Source organism: Anneissia japonica, unplaced genomic scaffold (assembly GCF_011630105.1).
Source record: "Anneissia japonica isolate Jap-2015-1 unplaced genomic scaffold, ASM1163010v1 scaffold287712_len2945570_cov188, whole genome shotgun sequence".
Taxonomy (NCBI): domain Eukaryota; kingdom Metazoa; phylum Echinodermata; class Crinoidea; order Comatulida; family Comatulidae; genus Anneissia; species Anneissia japonica.
The window spans coordinates 1,293,444-1,302,965 of record NW_022704401.1 but is presented as its reverse complement, the minus strand read 5'-3'; the positions used below and the strand labels follow the sequence as shown (position 1 = coordinate 1,302,965).

At 34.9% G+C, this 9,522-nt stretch overlaps 1 long non-coding RNA gene across 1 annotated transcript; it reads right to left on the bottom strand.

Annotated features, from left to right (window-relative positions):
• Positions 1-1,697: 1,697 nt before the first annotated feature.
• On the bottom strand, positions 1,698-4,095 carry LOC117104608. Its single transcript, XR_004444788.1, has 3 exons — positions 3,819-4,095; positions 2,599-2,722; positions 1,698-1,905 (listed from the first exon to the last, which is right to left on the bottom strand). It is a non-coding gene; the product is annotated as an uncharacterized LOC117104608 (long non-coding RNA).
• Positions 4,096-9,522: the final 5,427 nt, after the last annotated feature.

Here is a 9,522-nt window from a genome sequence, read left to right as displayed (position 1 = left end):
TCACTTTTTTTTAAATGTTTCTGTAGTCCGTAGCGTAGCGTTATCAATAATTCACCGTTTGCTCTCCTTACCTCAGCGTATGACCGGAGAAACGCGTTGAGCTCCAGTGATGTGAAATTTTCAATGCAAGTAATTGATGATTCCTTGGCCTTACAATATTCACTGAGTAGGCCTACATTAACGGATGAATTCACAACAAATTTTGTACACCGAGAAATCCTTTTCGTGAATATTTCTGTCCAATTCGTCTTGTCGAGAGATTTAAACTTATTTGAAGTCGCCATTTTCAAAGCGCTAGTCTTACACCTTCACAATTCGTGAGCGATCGATCGTGCGCTCGACTAGCATTCACTACGGGCACAAATGCGGGTGTAATCCAGTGACGTCAGAGACCGGTGACTTTTCACAGTTATATTTCCCTAAGGGGGGGGGGGGGGAATATAACGTTTCCGATCCTCGTAGCGCTAGTCACGTGATGCCATTAGACCGTGCTGTCTCTTATACACATCTTGTGAAAAACTATGTGTTCACATAGTGTACACATGCTGCACCACAGTGTGTGCACAGTGTGTTCACAGTTTGTACACTGTGTGTTTACAGTGTGTACACTGTGTGAATAACTCATTGATTATATGAAATTTGTGAGGTTTTCACACTGTGAACTGTGTGAAACACAGTGTTTACACACAGTCACCACACAATAAACACAATGTCGCCATAGTGTAGCCACACAATTAACACACTGTCCGCACGTAGTAAACACAGTGTTTCCATAGTGACACCAAACATAAACATAGTGTCACCACACAATGATCACATTGTTTCCACACAGTAAACACACCGTCCCCATAGTGTAGCCACACAATTAACACACTGTCCCCACACAGTGAACATAGTGTTTCCATAGTGTCACCACACAATAAACACAGTGTGTTCACTCTGTGGACTATGTGAAATTGGTGAGGTTTTCACAGTGTGAAACACAGTAAACACATTGTTGTCACAAATTGCTAACATTCAGTAAACACAGTGTTAACACACTGTTCACACACTGTTCCCATAGTGTACCACACAATACACAAACACTCTCCATATTGTCACTAAACACAGTGTCCCTATAGAGTAGACATAATGTCACTCCACAATAAACACAGTTTGTTTACTCTGTTGACTATGTGAATTTTGTGAGGTTTTCACAGTAAACACATTGTTGTCATATCTTGCCAACATACAGTAAACACAGTGTTAACACATAATTGACTATGTTTTATTGGTGAAGTTTACACAAAACTGTTTGTTCTACAGAGATTCAGTGTCACCACGCAGTAAAACCATCACATGCACAATCTCAAAGTTCTCACCTTCATCCTGCAAGGTACAAAAAAAATAAAATATTAACAGTTTTAAAATTGACAAAATAAACATTTATTAAACTAACTTTTAAGTACATATATAAGCACTATCATAAGATTATTGCATAATAGTCAGACGAATTATGTATGTGTTATAACATTAGTCAAACGTATACAGTAACTGTTTCACACTAAAAGTATTGTTTTGCTTGAAATTAGTCAAGGATTTTAATAGTTGGTTAATGTAGCAATGAGTTTACAATTCTTTAAATTGTTTTTATTGCATATAGACGAACAGTTACTTAGATGGTAAAGCATGCTGCAGCTCATCTGTAGGATATAAAATAAACTTTAAAAAATTAAATTACAACACTTTGCTAAGTTACCTTTAGCAAAGATAATTACAATTTAAAATTAAAAAATTACTGCATATTAAGCGCCTGTTGTTAAACATTAGCTGCTGTATCCATTCCCTTTGACATGGAGCGCCTTGTATCTTCACATATTTTAGTCATCTTGGTTTTTACAGCTGCTGACTGGATATCTGGGTATTCTGAAATTATATTAAAAAATATTGTCACAAAACTTCGGAGATATGAAAAGTAGGCCTATCTATCTAAATGAGAATTACATCGTTGTTATAAATTTCTAGGTTCGAGTAGAATACTGTATATGCAGTAATAATTTTGAAATTGACATGTTCGAAAGACAATTAGATTCATAAAACCCGGAGTACACTATGAGACTCATGTCATCATGACAACACAAACTTGAGTAGTGACATGTAATAGCAAGTATCACGCAACATAATGCTGCAATAACGGTGGCCTGCTAGCTTCATTATTTTAATGGTGTTAATGTGGGACTGTAGGTTTTATTATTGCTGACAATACTGTATTCTAATGTTTAATGTGTAGATGTGAAACATTAATTTACTTACTGTATTGAATCGTGGAGCAATGAGGTATACATAAATTTTTTAACGGCCTTGGGGCAAATGTCAAATTTTGTTTACAACTGTTGAATAGTACATTGCTTGTATTTTTAGTAATTCAACATGGTAATATTAAGTCATTCTAAAATCAACGGTCGTAAAGCAGACAATTTACTATAATGCAATATACTTACTGTAATCATAGAGAAAATAGAACAGTTCTATTTTCTCTATGCTGTAATACATTTGCTGTAGTCTTAAATTTAAACACAATTGGATTATTTAAAAAAAATAAATAAAAAATTAACTCACCAACTATTGCAGATACTGTATATTTTTTGTTTGTCATTGCAGCACATACCAGTCTACTTGCATGTTGGCATTTTTAAGCTGCATAATAGTCCTTTGAGACAAAATGTACGGTATCAAGTGCAACCTGAAAATAAAGAAAGTTCTTAAATTAGTAAACAAATGTTCTTTATACCTAGTCTTTTAAATACAATGTATTTTGGCAGCCAAAAATACATGGTAGCTGAATTTTATTTCATACATTTTTAACTTCTTAATTAAATCAAACAGAGTATTTTAAAACAAACCATAATTTGCAAGTAGATTTATTATATTCATAGTTTGTAAACTAAAAAAATAAAACTAACATTAAAGAAAATTAATCACACGAAAATCAAGCTGGCCTGGCCAGACTTTTAACGCTAAAAATGCAATTCATATAGCAAGGCATACATAGAATGTACAGTGCTAGCTAATGTTTAGTAGGCATTTATGCTATATTACTAGGAATAGGCTAGTAGTACTGTTTTAGGAAGGTTAATCGATCCTAAAACAACTTTAATTGTTGGTGCAAATAATATATTTCAATTCTTACCAAATGAAGATAACATTTTAGGTTTTGTTTTTATACATTTAGACCTATGTTACATACCAAAAGATTGAATAAAAAAAATAATAATAGATAAATAAAAACGAATTAAAAAGCGTAATTGCCCGTCATACTCATTAATTCCACAATCGAGTTAACGGCCGTTTCAACCAGACCATTTAGGAGGTCAAGCCTAGTAGGCCTAGGTCAAACGGTCGTAACCTTTAAGGCCTCCTAGCCCGAGTTTATTTTTCTGTTTATTTAAGTAGTGGGTTGGTTATGGATTGGAACACTATTGATTGTTAGTACCAGCAGCAGGCCTATGGACAACCTAGCTAAAATGAATATATTCAAAGTGTGTAAATAAGAAAAATGCAATTTCAAAATGGAAGTGGTTATTCGCACGGTAGACCGTGCGAATAAGCTCTTATGAGTCTTATTCGCACGGTAGACATAGCCAATCAGCATTTGACGTTTCATGACGTAACGGCTGTCATACCGTGCGAATAAGTTCGCACGTGAATTAACAATATTTAACACGGTATCGTCTCAAAAGGTTTAATGACCTAAATATATTACGAGAAACTTACTTAATTTGTTACGGGAATACCTAATCGAACCGAAATACCTTTTCAGATATCATATCGAATATTACCTATATGAATAGAAACGACAACACTTGAATACAGTACGCCATTCAGACATTTTTTCTTGGAGGGTTCTTGTTAACTTTGGGTCTCCATATTCTCCATCTCAATCTTTCGGTTGTCCTCGAACATTATTTTATCTGGAACCATTGAATCGTCCAGGATACTTGTCTCATTTGTCTCCGTCCAGTGGAGTAGAACCCATGCACATTTTCGTTTTGCGAAATTAATTTAACGAATCCAATTTAACACAACGCTTGCTGTAACCGACGATGAAACAATGAATCCCCGCTTGAATTTGAAATATGATCTACCCTCTTCCTCACACCATCCTGGTACAACCAATGATCGGGCCAGACGAGCTGCATGTGATCTGATTTTCCAACGTCTCCACCATGACCCCCTGGGGTTTCACAAAGCATAGTGGCAAGACTGTGATCACTGTTTGGTGATAATACCATTTTATCCTAGTAATACCATGAGGGAGATGTACTGAAAAACTATTTTTTACATCATCCTGTTAATACTGTGATAAACTGCGAGGTAACTATAATATAGGCCTATAAAATATAAATATTACTATATTATATAAGTGTTCACTGTGTGTTCACTGTATGTAATTCAAAAACACAGAGTTAACACAGCGTTCACTGTGTGGACTCTATGTGAACACAGTGTGTACTGTGTGGACTCTATGTGAACAAAGTTTGTACACACTGTGGTATTTTCCAAAGGGTATATATAGGGCCTAGGCCTATATGTCTTCCGGAAACCTACATTTACTGTCTTCCGGAAACCTACATTTACTGGGCTCCTCACTAATTATTTTAGATTTTGTTCGTTCAATTACAAACTCGGATTGGTCCGGATGCTTTGACAGGACAATCAAAATTAATTGTAGCTGGATGGGTATTCATGAAGACCTTAACGCCTTAATATCCATCCTAAGGAAAAATAGGCCTAGCTTTCCGCTACACATCATCATTAAAATAATTTCGAAATATCTTGATTCTGTATGCTCCCCCAATACACGTTCAAAACCACCTGAAGCCATTGTAGATGCCACACGCACCACCACCCTTTATTTTAAAATTCCATATATCGGCCCCTTTTTAGTTCCTTTGTGACCTTAAGGTCACAAAGAACTAATGTGATAATTCGAACATGAAATGTATGTGTGTGTGTGATGGTGAGCAAAGTGAGCAGCGGGTTTGTAAACAAAATAGGCTCCTAAACGGTGCCTCACGGTGGGTATAATGTTTTCCTCATAGTAACTGGTGGACATGTAGTTGTGCAAGAATTGTTTGTTTTTTTATGTTAAATGAGAAATGTAGGACGTACGCGATAAAACATATACCCCCTACCACCATTTTTGAGTCGTTTTTAGGAGAAAATTTCGATATGCGCATTCGTCGGAAAAACTTTGCCGACATTTTGTTTTTCATCGCGAGAGGGTAAGCGAGCTCCATAATGCATACCTTGTTGGTGTAATTGACCAATTGTTTACGGGATTGTCGGTAGGGTTAGGCCTCTATCGTGTTAAAGTAGCAGGTGCACGTGTTATTAAAAAAGAAAAAAGTGATCTAACCAAACACGGTCTTTACATAATGGTATTGGATCGAACGTGTTTAATATTTTGCGGAAATTTTGTTTTCTATCGCGAGAGTATACAGTTTACACTAGAGAAGTTGTCTTTGTTGTTTATGCAAACGTCTAGGCCCTAGCGTGAACTTTTAGGTAGTTGTGGTAAGTCGACTACTGCTTGTCGTCTAGTAGGTGTAACGTGTGTTTTAGTAAAAATTAACGTGATCTGAACAACATTTTACATTATAGTATTGAATCGAATGTGCTTACCTACCTAATAAAGTCGTTTACACACGATGAACACGGCAATTGACGTTGCTGTTTGTGTGCAATACGGTACACTATAACAACTCCCTGGCAATACGTACGAAACACGACGACGACAGCAGCATTCAGTCAGTCTTGTTAAAATAAATAATATATTGGTCTACCACAAGACTACCATACAGATCAATAAACAATAATCCGCGACAGAATAAAAATCAAGAGTATTTGTAACGATTGAATATGTAGCATAAATGCATTCATATAAACACAACTTACTATTCTGACCAGACTGACCTCCATTACTGGAATTAGACCCTAGAGGTCTGTGGCTTGATAAACCACAGAGCAAATGTTGACAGTTTTGGCGGCATTAGTTTGATAGACTATTTACAATCGTTGAAATGAAATTCCTCTAGGCCTATATATAAAAAAACGAAAAGAAAGTGGTGCAGAAAAAAACTAATTGTGCACAGTTACTTTACTTTACTTTACTACAGGTACTTTAAACACAGAAAAACGTACGTGTCGTCAGTATTATGAAGTTTTTTGTTTACGACTGCTGTGTAATTTTACTGGTTTACAACATAGTCATGTCATGTATACTTGAATATGTAAAATAAATGAGTATTCCGTATTCTTAACTCTCTGCAAACTCGGAAAATAAATCATTGACCGAGGCCCGTTTTATGGGTTGTAGTTATTGTGATATCTATTCTACTTATTACGCATGCGTGTCACTAAGCAGATTTTGAACGAAGAACGAAAGAAAATTTGTTGTTGTCAAACCATGGAGGAGGTATGTCAAACAATGAAGACTATTTTAGTAGATGATAAATGGATAAGTTTGACTTCTAAAACCGCCAACTTTGGTTCTGTGGTTTGACCAGTCAAGTTCAAAACAGTGGCAAATCTGCCAAATTGTGAAAAAATAAAAATGAAGGCCATTTTGTGGTGTAACCCAACACCACCCCAGCCCTACCATGGTTTTGGTTAAGGTGGGAGCTTTTTAGGACATGACAGCTTTGGATACCCGAAAATGTTAATCATACTTCAAAATTTGTTATCTCAAATTGACGTCCCGATTTCCGATGTCAAAAACACCAAAAAATAGGTACGTCCCTATTTTTAGAATAAAAAAAAATAATAATTGCAAGAAGTATCCACTACTTGCCAGTGTGATGAAGGGAATTAGTCCGTGGTTCCCGGGTATAATCCCATCCCCATGAACGCGATCTGTACGGTCTGTAAGATTGTCGTTGCCGCTAATATTATTAAGGTAAGTTTTCTCTCTGGGCCTTTTTTTTTTATCTTCTCATAATTTTCAATTTTATTTTCATTAATTTTCTCTGGTTTTAATTTTATCTTTCTCTTTTCTTTTGTCTTTGGGTCTATTCTTTATTTCCTTAAATACGGTATCATATACATACATATATATACATTATATATTTATTATATATATATAATATATATGTATTCTTTATTATGTTATTTATATATAATATACATACATATATACATACATACATATATACATATGTATGATTTAGAGCCGAGCACCTGATGGTTGAGGCTGTGCCCTCATGAAACAGTCTGTAGTGCAAAATAAAATGTTGTGTATTGAGCACTTTCGTCTTCATGATCTGGTTCAAACTAACCACGCAGATTACATACATATATATATATATATGCATACATATATGCATGTATATATACACATATATATATATACATACATATATATACATATATATACATATATATATACATACATATATATATACATACATATATACATACATATATATAATATATATATATATATAATGAAAAAAAAACAGTGTAATTCATTGAAAGTTGTCTTGCAGAACACAAATTTATTAACAAAACGGATATTTCGATATATATTTATAATTGATACATTACATCATTTTCCATACATATACATAGACCTAACAATAATAATTTAAAAATAACTTCTTAACTATACATAGGCCTGCAGTGTACAATCATTGAAAGTTGTCTTGCAGAACACAAATAATTATTATAATTAACTATACGTAGGCCTAACAATCTAAAATTATAATTTCTTAATTATACGTAGGCCTAACAATAATAATCTAAAATTATAACTTCTTAACTATACGTAGGTCTAACAATAATAATCTAAAATTATAACTTCTTAATTATACGTGAAAACAAATAACGACACCACGAATGGAGCCATAAATTTCTAAATTGAATGCGTCTTATCAAAGATATTAGAATACATCTTCTAATCTGTAAGTTAGGCGTTCATAATACATGATATGATTAATATCTAAATAGACAATATAATTTGCGTAATGTTCTATATAGTAAATAATATTGTTCTTGGGTACGGTTTGACCAACGATGGGTACGGTTTGACAAAAGATGGGTACGGGTTGACTAAAATTCTGGGTACGGGTTGACCAAAATTTGGGTACGGTTTGTGGGTACGGGTTGGCATGGGTACGGTTCGACTGTAATTCGGGACATCACCCGGGGAAATTCGTGTACGCGAAGTTGGGCGTAAAGTCGGTGTGGGATTCTACCCGGGGAACTATGGTAATATTTTATGGTAGTGACTGAGAAGTTTTCTCTATTGTTGAAAAAACAAAACCAAGCTTCGAGCTAGCAAGACAACAAAAACTTAAAGTGCTTTAATGACACACAAGCTGGAAATGTTGAACAGAGATTAAAAGTTCGAATAAATATTGACGTTATGACTCCAATGAGATCCAGCGAAACAAGCAACATACCGTGCCCTTCATGGTGAAGTCTGTAAGCCTACTGATTAAAATGTAACTTAAATATTTTTTCTTGGTTGTGAGGTAAATAAACAGTACACTTGAAATTAGTAACTCTTGTTTTGTTTGAAGCAACTGTACAGGAATTAGGATATAATTGCCACCTTAATTGTTTGTCACCAATGAATAGCGTCCCTATTTTTGATATTCGAATGTTGGCAGGTATGTAAATATACAGCATTTGATGGACGGACATGTATGGGGTGGTGTACGTAAAAACATTAGAAACCATTACTGGACTACATATCCCTCTAAACTACGTTTACGTACAAAGGAACGTACACACCCACAGGGTTCTGGTCTAAGATTGCCTCGGATAAAATTCGTTTACTTTCTAAGCAATTATGTAATGATTTTGAATTTAAGTTGGTTTTTTTCTTGATTTAAAATCAAAAAATTGTTTTCAGAGAAGGATCTTGTCCCTGCCGGTCTTCGCTCTCGTGTTGTATATAGATTTGTGTGTGCTGACTGTAATGCCAGCTATGTCGGAGAAACTAGCCGACACTTCTCAACAGGCGTGCACGAGCACATGGCTATGGATAGGAACTCTCACATATCAAAACACCTTAAGAATTCACGCAAATGCATGCAAACTTGTAGTGAGGACTGTTTCCGTATTCTTGACTCCGCCCCATCAATTCATCATCTCAAAATAAAGGAGGCATTACATAGGCCTATTCAATGGGAGCAGCCCTCACCTCAACAAACAACTTTACCATGTTAATTTAACTTTGTCATTCTGTTTTACTTCATTCCGTTTACCATTAACTATACATTGTTTTTATTTATGATCTTGGTGTTTACAACTTGATACGGTTGAATTACGATTGAGGTATTACAAACTTCACTTCGTTTAAATAAGATTGCATATGAAATCTCTGTACACTGATGATGACAGTAGGATCTGTCGAAACATGTATGTAGCGTAAGGCCTAGCAATGGCTAGGCCTAATAAAGTTTTCAGGCATCATATTTTTGAATTTTATTAGTGGTTTATTGTGTCATCGATCATTTGGCACCATATGTATATATA